This window comes from Prinia subflava, chromosome Z (assembly GCF_021018805.1).
Source record: "Prinia subflava isolate CZ2003 ecotype Zambia chromosome Z, Cam_Psub_1.2, whole genome shotgun sequence".
Classification (NCBI taxonomy): Eukaryota; Metazoa; Chordata; class Aves; order Passeriformes; family Cisticolidae; genus Prinia; species Prinia subflava.
In genome coordinates, this window is record NC_086283.1 from 5,509,054 (window position 1) to 5,524,940 (window position 15,887).

A 15,887-nucleotide genomic window follows, 5' to 3' on the forward strand; every position below is an offset into this window, starting at 1 on the left:
ACTGCTGAAGTAATTTGGACTTAATTTTGCACCAAAACCAAAAATTTGTACCTGGCAGGCAACTAAGTAAACATTTCTAATTATCCAACCTAACAGCTCCAAGGATTTTGAAAGAAACAGCAAGCTCTACATCTTTGAGAGCCCTATGTTTGAAGACACAAGCTTGCCTTCCAAAGCCACATATTTAACCCACTATGTTGGCAATTAGGATCATAAGGCACAACTTTTGTGAGGTGGTCCTGCAAGAAGCTGAGGCTGACAAGAGATGCCTGCTATCAGCCAAGTCACCACACATTTCCTAGTGACCAATTACCTGCTGAACTGCATTCACTAGTCAGCTGCCAACTGCAGGATGACTTGAACTTACTTCCATCTGATTTACAACATGTTAAGCCAATATAATATTGCTTTGTGCTGTGATGGGAAAGAAACAACCATGCAGTCAACATGACTCAGCTGAGTTGTACCAAGCTGAACAAAAGCAATCCAGATGTCACCCCTTTTTCCGGCGTCCCTATCCATCCTTCCTGGAGCACTGGGGTGCGGCACCTTCACGGCATTATTTGTAGTTAACTATTATCTCCTTCCCCTATCCTGACAGAAAATACATCAGAAAAATATATTAGAAGAGAGCATAAGAAACCTGTCAACCAAGAATCCTTTTTCCCCCTCTGCCTCCACATCATGTATCATTGTGGTCATCCTCACAAATAGCCCCAGGACTAGTTTACTTAATTTGTATGCAACCTCTCCTAATTGATGTTGGAAAGAGGTGGAGCTGCTGCTGTAACAGCAAGGAGCAGTCTGTCACTAGCCACAAGATGCAAGATAAAAACCTAACAAGCAAAATTCTCCCACACACTGTACCCAGGCAAGACAAAAATCTAAATATAATCAGTTTGAAGAAATCTACATTCATGCTATTCTGCTCCAAGTGTAATGTTTGCCAATAACATGGAAAACTTAATTATGTGAGGAGTGAAGACTCATTTGTATCATTTAAGCTACTAGGTCTTTATTAGACATTCCTAACTGTTAGGTAAAGCAGCTTGCTGTGTTCTACCCATTATTCATGACTGGAATAGCATATGCTGCACTACTCTGTATTTCAGATGAAGGTGTCCATCTTTCCATCTTGAAAATCAGTCCTCCTTGACCTTCCCCTGCCTGCACTTCAACTGCCCTATTTTCCTCTGTAAACTGCAGGTTTTAAAATGACAGCTTGATTATGAGCTACATTCAGTTGTACTTCTGGGATGGAGAGGACTAGCTCCTACTGCCTGAACAAACATGTAAGGCAGGGGTTAAGAAAAAGTCTGCTGAAAGTGAAATGGTGTATCCAAATATGAAAGATGCTTCATTGGGACCTAGATTCTGATCACCTAAAACTTGAACCAACTCCTATGTGGAAAGGAAAACCATAATCAGTTTGCTGCTTGCAATGGCACGTTACTAAGGCATGATATATATTATACCTATACATATTTAATTAAAAAGGGTGGTTATTTTTCTTCAGTTCGTCATTCTCTTTCAAGAAAGAGAAGCCAAACAATGAAAATCCATCATAAACAAGTAGCCCCTTGGCTCCAGCTGGGAAAACACCAGTGCTTACTGTTAGGTCATATAGCTCTGACAGCTGAATTGGTCCCTGACTAGAAGTGGCTTTGGCTGCCAGCCTCTTCCCGGGATTCCTGTGTACTAGCACTGAACACCTGGAAGAGGCAGATGATCTGTCTGGAGTGTAGAGTTCTATACTGCAGATAGCTATGCAATTCAGATACATTTTGTCAATAAACCAAGGCTTTTAAACCTGTTGGTTTTTAGACATATCTAATCGCTGCTTCACTAATGTGCCCCAGTATGACTGTCTGTCTACATATCACTGCCATACTGAGTTTAGCTGGTCAGACTTCTTCCAGAATGCAGTTCATCCAATTTAATGCTACCTGCAGGATGTCTGCTACACATCCGGTCCTCCAAGCGACAGCAGTGTGGGCGTGTTGGACCTATTCTTAGTGACTCCCATCAGGTCTTGACAACTAAATGGATTAAACATCTATAAGAAATATGAAGGCTATTTCAGGTCACCATACTGGAAGCCCAGGCCAGGTTTATCCTCTTGTGACAAAAAGGGTTTTAGAAACAAGGGGGAAAAAGAGACAATACAGAGCAAAGGAAGGGAGTCTATTAAGATGTCCTTCAAAAAGTTGGTGGTATCTTCAAAGGCAGATGGCAAAATAGCAAACTCTGGTTCTAAAATGCCAACATAGCAAAGAATCACAGAAAGATTCCATGAACAGTTTGCGCAAGACAAACTGGCTGATAAGTCCTCTTTCAGCACATTAGGTAGAAAGTGCTTAGGACCAACAGACTACCGGACTGTTAAAGGAATACTGACAGAAGATGCATTCAAAACAAAAAGTTAAGGAAATTCTTCACACCAGCCTGGTTAGGCCTGTACACTGGAGTCTTTCCTTAGAAGTTGTTTATCTTCTGTATTCAGCAGAACAGAATTTATTAATTCTTTTAATAGCATTTGCTAAGGTCAGTTAGTTTCAACCAAACCTTCAAAAACAACTCCTACAGAGTAGAGTGTGAGGCGGGGAGGACAGAAGCTCCCCATCCTGAAGATGTGTGACAGCAGTTACAACATTAAAACTTGACTTGGTTCTCAAGATGTTACTTCCCCAAACTAAAGGTAGCTAGGAAATCAGAGATCATCAGCACATGACAATAAATACAAGAGCAGAAGTTGGTCAGGCATCAAAATTTCTGTCACGTTCTTAGGTAAGCATCAAGAGGGAAGGACTTGACAAACCCAAGGCCTGAAAAACTCAGCAGTTTGCCTAGCAAGGTGAGAAGCAACCAAACATGCCTCCAAAACAGCAGGTGACCATGGAGTATGATAGTTTTAATCACTCTATTTTTCTGATATCTCTGCCAACATTTCTAAGCACCTATAACCAGAACAAGCGTTAGCCTTTCTGAAACACACACAAAAAAGGCAGTACGTGTCTCTAATTTTCACTCCTTAAGACAGCATGACACACAGGCAGAGATATCACACTAGAGAGGAGACATGACTTAACCACCTGCAGGGCCAGGTTTAGGTTCCAGCACTTGTAAAATTATCAAACAATGCAAATGCTACAGACGTTTAGTGAATTTAAAAGCAATGAATTTACAGCGAGTTTTCACACATTATCCAATTACTAACTTGCTGCAAGATATGAACGTGACAAACAGCTGTAATAGTTATGAAAAGTAGAAAGCAGTTGACTCTCCAGCTTCAAATAACAGGGCAGTTCTAGGCTGACATCACTGTTGCTTGTACGTAACTGGAGGGAATTTGTCTCCAGCTGTGGCAATCCTGCAGAAGTCCTCACTTTGTACATATCAAAGCAATCAGCAAATGGTCATAAAAACAAGGATCTCCCAGGGACACAACTTTCTGCAAAACTGACATTGCCTCTATGATAAAATCTACTGCATTAATACTACTGGGATCACTGTGAGATACAATTGTTCTGGCCCAACTTGCACTTAGAGGACTACTTTACAAAGCTGTGGAGTAAAAGAGAAAGAACATGCAATAAGCATATCCTTACAGTATCTCCCACAGCAGATGACCTGATCATCAGACTATATTCACTTCTAGTATTTCTGTTTCCCTTTTGAACTACAAGTGAAAAAGCATATTTTACTTTGGATCTGTATCAGACTGGTATCAGATCACAAAAAAAAAATCAAAGCCTGGTTTCTTATGGAGAAGTCTTCTGCCACCACATTTCCTCTGTACTTACTCTCATTAGTTCCATGTCACCATAGGAATGGGAGATGATATTTACACCTGTACTGATGAAAGGCTGATGTTTGAACTCAGGGCTCCTAGATAACAAGGGAACTCTTAGGAGTGAGGTGATCAATGTCACAGCCAACAACACTAACCAAAAGCCAGTTGGACAAAAATCCATACAAACCCAAATTGCCTGGCCTTGATGCAACAGCAGGTATCTTGAGAAAGCAGCAAAAAAGACTTTGGCTCTGTGAGCAGTGCTGGCAATCCAGACAGGTAGACAGCAGGAGCTAGGACAGGCATGGAGCTATTGCTTAATGGCTAAAGCCTCTGATGCTAGAAAACAGCAAAAAGTCCCTAGACTGTTAACCTGCTAATAGTGCCTAGTTTCTCACTCGGTAGAAAGCCACATCCTACTCTCCCATGCAATAGCAGATGGGAGAGCCATCACAACACACCATTCCTTGCCAGCAGGTAGTCAAAAATGCAGTGTCTGTGCAGCCCAAGCCAGCTGGGGCTCCCAAGCAGCCTCCCAGCACACAGCCCTCTGTAGTAGCTCTCATCTGCTAAGTTGACCTTCCTAGCTGCATCTGTCACAACATCTCTGGAGTGGCAAGCCCTGCAGAAATTTAAAAAAGCTTTTCAACTTAAAAAGGAAAATTTTACTAAAAGCTAAAATTAACTTTTTAAGGAGGAAAAGCAAAGTGCCTATACAAAATTTAAAAAGAAAATCCAAAAAATGTATAGGCAGGTCTCTCCTAAGAGACTCGTCCTCTTTGGCACATTTAACTCTGGTCACTCTGGTGGGTTTCTAGATTTCTGCAAACACCATATAATTGTTCCTCCAAGGAGGAACTTTCTGTCACAGGAGACATAGCATCCCCCCATCAGGTGCAGGCTTCCAGGGCTCTGGCATCCCTTTTGCCACTTAACAACCAAGCAGAGATTATATCCTAGGCATTAGGTTTCATGACCTTGAAGTGTTCCCTTTTTTTTTGAGAAAGCCAGGCTTCATGTTGTTTGGGTTACCTTGATACTGCCCATATTTACACACACAATCTAATTTCATCCATTGAAGAGTTTTGAATTGACTGACCAAATTAAATCACCCAGATTTGATGTGATCTGCTTCATAACACAGGAATTGAAACCTGTCCCATTCACAAACAATCCCATAAGCACTGTAAGGTGCCTGTACCACAAAACAGGGCCCACACACTTTTCCACAGCAAAAGCACAGCTAAGACACAAGGAGTCCACAAAATCTACAAAGTATTTTCCAAAGAGGGACAGCTGTCATACAGCCTTTTAGATGAGGAGACAAAAATGATAAGGAACCAAATCTGAAGGTTCCTGGCTTCCTCAGTTTCACAGTCATCTTCTCAAAATATGTCACAAAACATCAGTGTCACAAAATATCCTGTTGCCACCTCTCAAAATTATAGCCATGACAAGCAGAATGAAATTGATTAATTTGGAGTAACTCAGAAACTGAATTTTTAAAAATTATTTTACCCTGTAGAACAGCTTGAAAAAAAGTCAGTTTAAGTTTATGTTTTTTTAAAAATATATAGAAGCTTTAAAACTTAAGAAATCGAGTATTGTCAGAATGACATTGAAGGTGAAAAAACCTCAAACCACCAAACATTTTTGTTACCAAAGCAAAGTAATTTTTTGGCTGTTCTTTGGATTGTCAAGTTCTTATCTAATATATCCACATTTGAAGCAACTATAATACCCAAGGAAGCCATAATTAAGATAATTAACCTATCATACACACGTAATTATGATTTCTACTTCAATACTTGGAAGAATTACTAACATGTTGCTACATGATACAAATTTAAAAAGAACTTCAAAGCAGCAGTTAGTAGGTTATACAATAAAACAGGAGGCAATTAAAACTGTTCAACTGATTGCAGAGACTACTACCACAACTTGGTGTGGTTGGGATGAATTTTCTTCACAGCAGCCCATATGGTACTGTGTTTTGGATTTGTGATCAAAATAATATTGATAACACATCAATATTTCAACTATTGCAGAACAGTGCTTGCACAGCAACAAGACCTTCTCTGTTTCCCAGTCTACTTTTCCACTCCTTCCCAAGCAAGTAGGCTAAAAGGTAGGCAGAAGATTGTGAGGAGTCACTGACAGGACAGCTGACCCAAACTGATTAAAGGGATACCTTATCATATAATACCATGTTTGGCAAAAACCTCTGGGGGTCCTATTTTCCCAAGTAATTGTTGTCTAGAGACTGGCTGTGCATCCTACTTCTTGTGGAAGGTGGTGAGTTACTGCCTTTGTGTCACTTGATGTCCGCACACATACACACTGACCTTCTTTCAAATTGTCTTCATCTTGACCCAAGAGTTTTTCTTGCATTTGCTCTTCTGATTCTCTCCCTCATCTTGCTGGATGGACCTGAGCTATCAGCTGATTATAACTGCTAACCAGGATCAGCTTCCTTCAGAATCCCAGAAGACAGAGTTACTCCTTAGAAATCACGGAACGAGGAGTCATGCAGGTCAGATTAAAGAAAATTTAGGACAACTTGGGGTTCTGGAAGAAAAAACTACAGTTGAATTGAAAATTTATTGTAATAGCTGGGGATTTCAGGAGCAGAAAACAACAACAAAAAACCCCAGGTAGGTTATTCAATATATCGGAAGCCAGCTGGTTGAACAGGTTCTAAACTACCACGACAAGGATAAGCCAGACAAAGTCAGCGCAGTGACACTACATATTTGTGCATCTGCTTTCCCTTAAGGAGATGTGGAATGGAAAATCCTCAGGTTTGTGTTAACTCTTTTCAGAAAAATGCAAAGTACTTCTGGAGGCAAAAAAAAAATACTAAAGTCAAAGTACAAAATCCTACAAATAGAATGAATTCAGAATGAAACATTAAATCCTATGTCAGAAAAAAGCAAATGAATGAGCCAACGGTGCTGACAAATTCAAAACCACCCCACATATTAAATTAGACCCATGTATTATGAGTCATCTGAATAATTGTTGAGCAAGCTGTGTCTGAAAAAACACCTCAGCATGGAAGAATTTCTACACCTGGGTCAGAGAAGGTAATCTGTACTCAGTTGCCTTGCTTTGCAGCAGAACTTGTCAGAGCCTTGCAGAGAAAGCCAGGTGGCAGAGGAGGAGCAGAAAGGAGACAGAATAAATGAAAGTTCAGAGTACAGCCGTGATGAGCTGCAGAAGCCAATTAGTCCAGTAACAACAGGTAGAGAATGAAGGTTGAGAAGAAAAGGATAAACCACATTCCATATGTATCAACACAGAGCTTTATGGAGATTTTTGGTGAGTAGATGCTCCCAGAAAAACATCGGAAAGGTCAAGTTAAGTTCGTAAGCTTTTTTGGAATGAGCAAATGCTGCTGTCATCTCAAATCTATTGCATTTCATTACCTGCTCTCACAATAATTCCTCTCTGAGGCAAACCCGTGAAGGCACAGGAGTTGCCTAAGGCCCCTCTTGCTATCTCTGGCACATGTGCTGACAATCACTGTTTCATCAAGACTTATCAAGCCCCACAGAAAGCCTTGCCATGCAACTGGCACATCAGCTTCCAGCAGCAGGACTCAGTCATTAAGGGTTAGCTCACATACATTATCCAGCCAAAGCACTGTACCACAACACACACTGTACAAGGAGAGGGGTCACACTGTATCCTAATTTTAAATGGTGAGGGATTTCTTGGTGGAAGGTGTAGGAGGCATGTGCATAACTGCAGGATACTTGAAGGCTCCAGACGTGCAGAAGCTCTCTAGGACATAATTTAAAATTTTAGAGGAACATATGTACAGGCTGAGAAGTGCCATCTGAGATAAGACACATTTCTTGAATCCAACTTAAGGACAATTTCCTGAGAAAGATGTACAATTCTTTGAGCTTCAACTTTTTCAGTGTTACATTGAAACCTGCTATGTGAGATCAAGGCTTCAAACACATGCAATCTCGTGAATACTGATTCTGATCACTGATTCAGAGTCTAATCATTTCCTTCCAATATTTCACCTCTTACCACTTGTCTACTGATAAGACACTTCCTGGTAATTTACTTTCATTTCTTTAACATTACAGTGAATCAAAGCACTAAAATACGAATCCTATTTCTAAAAGTTAAAGGCAATAGAATACCCACTGTTATGGTGTCTGAGCTCTTAGTAATTGTCCAACCTGTTCTTCCAAGCTTCAGTTACAGATAATCTAAAGCTTCTGTAAATAAACAAACAGCCAAGAGCACTTAAACTGTAGTTGATCATTTGTGAGTTTAAAGAGGAATCAGAAGACCCAGTAATACCCTTTGAGCCCTAGCTTCCATTATAGTTCTACTGTTGATCTATGAAACCCCATAGTTTTGTTATCTGACTCATGATTCTAAGTATCCAATGAGGGTAACAAGGATGAACAATCAAACAATTTGATAAACAATCAAACTCACACAGAAGAAAAAATCCGAAACTTAAGATAATTGAAACAGGACACAGAATGAGCAAGTCTAAAATCCAATCCTATGAAGCATGAGTATTCCAGCAGCCCCAGAAACAGAAAAGCATTGTGGCTTAAAAATAGGGTGTGATACCAGATAACAGCAGTGATTCAGCTGGAAGACAATGAGAGTACAAAAGCAAGAGACAAGCCAAAACCTGCACTGTAACGACAACACACAGTCACAGCCTTAACATCTCCTTTGGTGCTGGAATGAGAGGTTAAGAACAGGGCAACCTGTTTCATGGGTACAGATAATAGGAAAAACTATAGCCATCACAGAAGCAAAAGCCATCACAAACACAAATGGCTATTACCAGCTTAACTCCTGACAGGGATGCACACTACAGCCATCTGCAATAAAACGCACTAAAGCCACTTTGCAAAGCAGCACAGCTTTTGCAATTTGAACCAAGACATTTAGTCACAACCAAGAGTCTGACCATAAAGACTGCAGATGCAAAAGGGAATAATATTGGGAGCAAATGAATTTCCTGCCACACTAAAACATGTAAAATGTATGTCTCAACTTGATCATCCACATGCTTATATGTGTAGAATGAGACAGTATCACTTCATGCAATTGCTAATGTCTATTTACACACTGTCCTTTTTTGTTGTTTTTAATGAACAAACATAACAAATGATCCCACTGATGTAATTTCATGGTTTTGGGGTCAAGAGAAGGAAACATACATAATCGCTACCCAAAACCAGACATGCATGCCAAAGAAGCATTTCTACAATTATGAGATGGATTGCATTTTTTTTCTTAGCTGCTTCCTGCCCTTCACTTCCCCTTGGAAATTGCTTCTAATAGTCTAAAATTCTGAGCAACTGCTACTCTGAACCTGATTTCTGAAAGACAGACATTACTGCAGGCAGCGTCTCCCAAGAAACTCAATGGGTTCGACATTTTAAGGGCTGGAGGAATGGGTGGGGAGCAGAGTAGCAAAAGAGGCTACTATCCCTATTGAGGACACCATTTATGGTCATATCTTGTTAGACAACAGAAACTCTGCTAAAGACATACAGGTAACTGGGTTTTAACTTGTTTAGGATTCCCAAAGAACTACTTATTAGCAGAAAACCCCCTACGAACTCACCAAATACAAGTTTACCTCTTTCTCTAAAGATGACTTCCCAGAAACATTATCCCAATGATTACATTCAGTCTGTAATCAGACCTTAAACCCTCTCTGCAGCTCTCTGCGGAGAGAAACACAGCAGAAGGTGTTCAGAACCGTCAGTACGCTGAAGCCTTGCTGTGCTTGGCTATGACAGTGAGAAGTCAAAAAGGTGACCTTTACAGTCTGGTGCCTAAATAACACATAGTGCTGCCTCTCTTAAATTGTTTCTTAAAAGTCTTTCGTTTCAGAAACTAAAATCCTCCACATTTCTTCCTCAGGACAGAATAGAGAAAAATACACTGGCACAAGACAGGGAAACCTGACACATGTTCTCTCCATGATGTTGTTGACAGCTATCTGTCCATTTTGTATAGCTTTAAACTGCACTACTGCTCATGGGTGTGAATACTGTGTGGAGAGCCCTGGACACTATTTTTGTTACCCAAAGAATTCCTTGGTTTGCGTCAGGGTGCTATTCATCTATTTCAGGATAAGTTAAGGTAGGGCTATCTAGCTAATGATAGGGTCTACTATAGTACCACATAGACACCTAGTCTTGTCAAGCTTGTTCTTTAAACCTCTGTCTAATTGGGCTAGACAGTTTGTACCACACAGTAATTGTTCATACACTTCCAGTGAGATGACAGCTAAGAAGAGAGCTGTACTTTCCGCAACTATAAATCACAGCAGAGGGGAGTGAGTAGAGATTACCAAATATACACCCCACCCCTTCAGTGCAGGAGAGTATGTAAACTGAGCTCCAAGTATAGGGCTCACTGCCAGTAAAGAGTAACTGCAAAAGGATTCAGTAAGGACCATAAGGCCATGCTTAACTTCAGGCATTTGGTTAGGACTTTGTGGCTACTGTAAGGCTCAGACAGCTCTCATAGTTCTATAAAGGCCCAGTTGAACTCAGCAAATGCAAATGTCAAAAACAGATCTGAGAAACACATCTCAGAGATGACCTTCATTGTAACCTTACGGCCTCGTGTTTCTCAGGGAAGCAGACACTGCAGAAGGAGCAAAAATTTGCCACTTGAAACCGAACAAATCCTGCCACCTCCACACAAGGTCTAGCTATGGCAAGCAGCACTTTCACAACAGTGATCTCAAGGGGATCTTGCATTTCTTTTCCCCCAGCCATAACCACTGTAGATCCCTTTACTGCAGCAAAGAAAATAACACAGTTTATATTGATCTGGAATCAAAACGGGCACCAAACACAAGATGCTGCCACCTCCTCATTCAGTAGAGGACTGACCTAGAAAACCCACAAAGCTGAACAGGGTTGCAGCTGGACTGAGCCCATGTAAGCACTACTCAAATCTGCCAAAAGGGGACAGTTTTCTTTTCTTGCTGTTCACCCTGCCTCTTGAAAAGCTATTTCAACTTGTGTTCTGGAAAGTCATCCACGAAAGAAAAATGAAACTTTTATTTCAGACAAGCAATTTAAATCAGGTCAATGATGACTATGAGAACTGGAGGCAGTACAACTGAAAGCAAGAGGCAGGCAATATAGAACAGGTCACCATAACCTGCAGTAGAAACACAGACCACTTCAGCTGTATCATTTAACCTTATTTTACAGGATTTCAAAAGGCAAATGACAGAGAAACTCTGTGGTCTTTAAAGCAGAAGTGCTAAGAGAAGGGAAAATTGCAGTGATGATTATGAAATGCCAATTCTTCAGGTCTCCCCTGAAAGACCAAAACCAAAATCAATGGGACTATTCAACAAACTCAGCTTTGTCTTAATTTGCCTGTCACTGAAGTGACTACTCAATCCTTTAGGGTCAGTCTGTCTCACAACATACACTTCCCAAAGTATCCTTTCTCAGGATATTTCTCAGGTTTTATTTATCTATTCATAAAATACCTTTCTCAGGTTTTATTTATCTATTCATAAAATGCTCACCCTTCTTGAAACCCAGTGAAAACAAATATATATCGTCCTTAACACTACCAGCATGAGAATCACACTGCCTGAGGGGAGAGGGGGAGCAGGAAGGGGCCTGACCAGGGAGAAAAACAGGCAACAAACACAAACAGGAAAAACTATGGAAAAAGCAGTCAAACCCATATCTGGTGGGAAAAATCTTGTTGGCTTCCAAGAACTTAAGTTTCCCTTTCCCCCCTCCCGCCTCCAACTTATTAACTTACTAATTAAAAATAATTTTTTGAGTAATCCTTATTGGGAGTTTCCTGTTTACACAGTAGTTATTCTGTGATCCAGTAAACTCCCTGGCCTGAAGTACGTGACCTTGGCACACACTCAGTCCAGCATACAGCAGTTACCTTGTAAACAGGAAGCTGCCAGTGCACCAAGGCACAGGAACAAGAAGCACACAGAAGTTAAACTTCTTCACCAGCACCTCCTGCAGCTTACTTTAAGTGTAAATCGGGAATTAAATCAAAAAATACGTCATGAATATCTACACCAACGAGTGTTTGTTAACACTCTCTGAAGCTTTCTTGAAAATTCACAAGTTTCTTTTAACTGTAAACATCTTCCATGGGCTGACATAGCCAAAAGGCTTGCAGGCATCACAGGGTGGCTTTTGAAAGGCTTTTAGGTGTAAATGAATAAGAGCAAAGCAGAGGGAATTTTTATTATAACCTGCACGTTGCTGTCTTGGGGTTATAGGCAGATGATAAGCATTAGTGCTCATGTACATTCCAGTGTACATTCTGGAAGGTATCAGGTTTTATGGGAATCACACACATAGTAACACCAGCGAAATGTATAGGTGTATCAGCAAAGACTTTTGATAAGAGCAGGAGCAGTAACAAGGCTTATCCTCTGATCTGGAATGCAAATTCCAAATCAGTGGACACGTGCATTTTAATCTTAGACACACTGATCTACTTCACAGAAGTGATAGTCCCACCTCACCTTGGCTCTCCACTGTTCTAAGTTATACAGATTGCAACAGGCCTATGAAAAAATAATTTCCAAAAATACACCTCAAGCAATCAGCAACCACTCCTACTCAGCCCCTTGACAGATAGCAAAAAGCCTGGACATAAAAGCAACCCCAAGTTTGTCTCCTGTGTGGAACACAGACATTCCCAGTTACCCTAGTCACTTCTCAGCAGTGGCCCATCTTAGTAGACAGTCTTCAGAGAATGTCCGTCAGCAGTTACTTGCACAAAAAAAGAAGGACAAATTGGCTAATACTAAGATGTTACAAAGACCATTTCAAAAGGAGAATTTCCAAGCAGCTGTAGTGATCCGGTTTTGAAAGGTATTCAGCAGACACCAAGGGAATTCTTAACACTCTTTTAAAACAGGTCAGGGCAAAGCACTTAGCTGTCCCTTTAAATGACTGTATCTATCAAATCTCACATCTTGACACAGCAAGATCTAAAAGGAAACTCACTACCAAGTTTAGCACCATTTTTCCCTCCCTTCCACAGCTATTTGCTGTATTATAATTTACACAGGAAGCCACAGCTACCAGCTGCTTGCTGCATTAAGGAATGTCTCTTATCCTATAATTCTTGAACAAGAGCCCATCAATAAAAAAGCATACAAATGGTTAAGGCTGAAAGAGATCTCTGGAGATGGTTTAGTCTATATAAGAGCCATCACATGCTCTAAAAAACATCAGCAGCTATGCTCACTTGCAGATACCCACCATCACTAACAACATACTACAGTAAAAGTGCTGGACTCATGCTACCAATATATGAATTTTGTCCCATGTGAAAGGCATGAAACCCACCAAAAGGTCCATGATGGGCTTTAAAGTACAGTATTTTCCAAAGCTGTCTTGGTGCACCTGCAGATTCAAAGAGAAGTACAAAAAATGACACCAGCAGCAGCCCAGCGGAAGAGCTCTTCCATTTAACTCGTGCTGACAGCACCATCTAGTGCATTACATGCAAACAGACCTTTTTTCCATAGGTAACAAAACAGGAAGTAAAATCAGCACCACACAGTAATTTCTAGTAACATTAGAAAATGCAGGTATTGCTTATAAATAACACATGTTAAATAAACTTGTCGTGTGAAGGTCACTCCACAAGCACCTTACCCAAGTGATAACTGATGTGAGCAGAACAGACACACAACAATTGCTTCAATGTTTGGCTACAGAATCAGAAGTTAAGAGCCAGTGAAACTGCTAGTGTCAAGTCCTGCCTATTTAACACTCCGGAGAACAGATAAATGGGATAAATGTTGAATGAGTTCAAGTTGTAGCACCACAGTAGTAATCACCTTTCATCAAATCAAGAAGCCAATACTACAAAGTTGAGGAATAGGTACCTTTATTTCTTTCTGTAAAACTTCACAATCGCCTCATAATTTTCACCTCATCACATAATTCCATCTCTCATCATCTCTCTCTGCAGAAATACTTCTGTTCTTCAGGGCATGCTTTCATCCTCTGTTCAGACTTTGCTTGCACAGCTTTGAAATGAGACAGACAACACCAAGCAGTGCTACAGAGTGCCTTTTTGCACTCCAGCCCCCCCACCACTGGAAAGAAAAAGTGCTCCCTTAAGCTAGCCAACAGCTGCTGTGCTGATCAGGCATAACCTGTCCACTCTGGGAGCACAGGCAAATACACTCAATATCAGGAGTGAAGATTCCTGGAACTGCATTGTTTTGGATGCAGTTGACTAGTTTAGTTGACTAGCTGCACCTATCAAGCTACTCTAGCGAATACCTGAAGCCTTAAAACATAAATTATCCCATCGTCTACAGCATTACTCACATTGCTATGCCTCTACTCCAGTTAAAGAAAAAAACCCGCAGGTAAAGCTTTTATAACAGTAGCATATCAGCTAATAAATATGAACATATAAATCACCATGGTGGACAAAACAAGCCTTACTTTATAATTGCAAATTACACACAGTCCTAATCATAGAATCATGAAATCATTAGGGTTGGAAAAGTTCTTCCCCTCCTTTGACCAATTACCACCATGTCAGCTACACTGTAGCAGTAAGCACCATGTCCAGTCATTTTTTGAATGCCTCTAGGGATGGTAACTGTACCACCTCCCTGGCCAGCCCATTCCAAGGCTTAAACTAACCTTCCTGTGAAAAAAATCTTCCAAATATCCATCCTGAACTTCCCCTGGCACAGCATGAGGCCATTTCCTCTCATCCTGCTGATACTTGCCCGGAGAAGGGGCCAACTCCCACCGCACAACAACCTTTTTTCATGTAGTTGTAGAGAGCAACAAGATCTCCCCTGAGCCTCCTGCTCTGGGTGAGCCATGGGCTGCCAGCTTCTCCAGGAGAATGCTGTGGGAGAGAGCACCAAAGGCTTTATTGAAGTCCATGCAGATAAGTCCACAGCCTTTCCCTCATCGAGTGGGCAGTTTAACCTGGTCATAAAAGGAGATCAGGTTAGTCAAGAAGGACCTGCCTTTCCTAAACCCATGCTGTGGCCTGATCTCCTGGTTGTATTGTACATACTGATCAACTAGCAAATCCAACTTATTGCTCAAGCTTCTTCATAAGCTGCCCAAAAGGGCAATTAAGATGAGGTGGTAAATTTTTCACCTACATTATGGTAGAAAATAGTTTCTAAACCAAAAAGAGTTTCTAAAGAGTTTCTAAACTGAAATTTATTTAAAAACCAATGTGGAGGGATAAAGCACATTTGTTTGATGTTTCACATAATCGCAGAATAGTTTAAGTTAGAAGTGACCTTGAAGGTCATCCAGTTTCAACCCTTCCACCACAGAGGGAGAGAAAATACCCGCAGGGATACCTTCCACTAGATCAGGTTGCTCAGGGCTCCATCTGACCTGGCCTTGAACACCTCCAGGGATGGGGCACACACAGCTTCTCTGGGCAGCCTGTGCTGATGCCTCACCGCTCTCACCATAAAAAAATTCTTCCTAATATATAATCTAAACCTACTCTCTTTCATTTTGAAGCCATTCTCCCTTGTCCTCACCCTACATATCCTTGTAGGAAGTCTCTCATCATCCTCCTTGTAGACTCCGTTCGAGTCCTAGAAGACTACAATTAAGTCACCCTAAAGTCTTCTCTAGGCTGAACAATTGCAATTCTTTCAGCGTTTCCTCGTAGGAGCGGTGCTCCAGCCCCCTCATCAGCTTGGTAACTCTCCTCTGAACTGGCCTGATTGCCAAGAGAAAGAAAAAAAACAGTGAGAAGGGAGAAAAAAAGGTAAAAAACAAGGGAACAGCAACGCCAAACACTAGGGGTTAAGTACTGTTAACTTTGCCCCACTGAAGGCTCCCAGGAAGAGCTCCGACACCACACATAGCTGTGACAACAGCACGGCGACGCCGAGAAGTGCGAGCTTCCCGCACTTCTGAGAGCAGAGAAACCCCCTCCTTTCCCTACAGCGCTTTGCCTAGCCAGGGAAACACAGCCCAGCACGCAGCCAGGCACTGACATGGCGGCTGCGCCCTCAGCGCCCCGCGTGGCGCATGCGCCGCCCCCGCCCGCCCCCGGCGCGCTCTGA